The sequence below is a fragment of the Trachymyrmex cornetzi genome, unplaced genomic scaffold, assembly GCF_001594075.2.
Source record: "Trachymyrmex cornetzi isolate Tcor2-1 unplaced genomic scaffold, Tcor1.1 scaffold336, whole genome shotgun sequence".
In the NCBI taxonomy this organism is placed as follows: Eukaryota; Metazoa; Arthropoda; class Insecta; order Hymenoptera; family Formicidae; genus Trachymyrmex; species Trachymyrmex cornetzi.
The window spans coordinates 96,602-98,477 of NW_017298068.1; positions in this window are offsets into that span (position 1 = coordinate 96,602).

Genomic DNA, 1,876 nt, shown 5'->3' on the forward strand with positions numbered 1-1,876 from the left:
TTCTCATCCACATTGTCGGAGCTTGGACGTAACATTTACATACCTTCGTGACCGATAACATAAACAAAGCCGTGCAAATTATACGTTCTTGGAATTTGGCCGAACAATTATGAAGAAGCAAAATGTGTTATTTTAGTTGTAAATACGTGTTAATCGTTATAAACAATTTTTTAATTATGCATTTTAATTACATGCCAAAAGTACTTTATGATGATATATTTGTGTTTTTATTTTATACCCTTTCTACGTTAATAATCATAAAAATATCTTTGGCCGGACACTTTTGCATGCAACTGTACGTTACAGGACTTAAAACTTTAGTGATTCTACCTTTTTGCCAAAATTTTGTTTGCACATTTTTAACATATACAAAGTCTTCCACAGAATATATTTTTAGCTTTTTTGTATTACTAATTTCAGTATTCCTAGCTATACCTGAGGGCTTAATTAAATCAAATCTGGTTCTAGGTCTGACTTTAAAAATGCTTTCTGCTGGTGAGATCCCAGTTACACTCGACGGGGTAGTTACGTGAACAAGAAATCTGATAACCAATTACTTATTAAATCTTTTATTATCTCTTTACCTTTTTCGAAAAATAAATTCTTGTTTAACCTTTTCTTAATAGTTTGTACTCTCCTTTCTACAATTCCATTTGTGGGTGATATGGTGGTGATTTGATAACTTTAATACTGTTAGCTAAGCAAAATTTATTAAATTCTGAAGAATTAAAGGGTGGACCATTATCTGATACTAATTCCACCGGTAAGCCAATAACTGAAAATATTTCTTTTAATTTTAATATTGTTTCTTTTGCGCTATAACCATTGTTCATTAGTTTTATGTCTATCCACTTTGATTTACAATCTACCATAATCAGGAGTGTATGCGAATATTTATGGAAAAAATCTATGTGTACTCTATAAAAGTTAACTGGTGGTTTTGTCCACGGAAGTAAAGTATTATTGTTAAAAAAATTTTGAGTACATTGACATATCTCGCATGAACTAATAAATTTTTCTATATCTTCTGACATACCAGGCCACCAACAATAATTTCTCCTCAGCATTTTCGTACGCGTAATTCCCAAATGTTGCTCGTGAAAAAGATTTAAAATTTCCTTCCTTAAACTGTTTGGAATTATAACTTTATATCACATTAGTAAACAATTGTGTTCTATTGATATATAATGTCTTTTTTGAAAATACGGCTTTATATTAACATCTTCTGTATAATTTGCCCAACCAGATGCTGTAAAATCTAGAACTTTTAATAATACTAAGTCTTGTTTTGTTTCTTTTGCGATATCATTAGCATCTAACGGTATCTCTCTAATCGCATTAAAAGAATAGATAAAATTTGTAATACCAGTTTCATTTTGCATGGACGAGAAAGACCATCTGCATTTGCTACCAATTTCCCTTTTTTATATTCAATTTCGTACTCATATGCTGATAACGTTAAAGCCCAGCGTGTGATTCGGGCTGCTGCGGTAGCTGGAATCGCTTTATTTTTATTAAATATGTACTGTAACGGTTGAGATGGTCTGTTACTAGCGTGAATTTACGACAAAATATGAATTTATGAAATTTCCTTATCCCAAATATTAAAGCTGAAGCCTCCCTTTCTAAGTTTGAGTATTTCCGTTCAGTTGGAGATAACGTACTAGACGCAAACATTACAGGCTTATCCTCTCCATTTATTCTATGGCTTAATACTGCGCCTACCCCATAACCACTTGCATCGCATGTTATATAAATAGGTACTCTAGGATCATAATGTGTTAAAACATTATTTGATATAAGTAGATTTTTACTTAATTGAAATATTTTTTCGCATTCTTCCGTCCATTGAAATTTAGTTCCCAGCTTACACAAT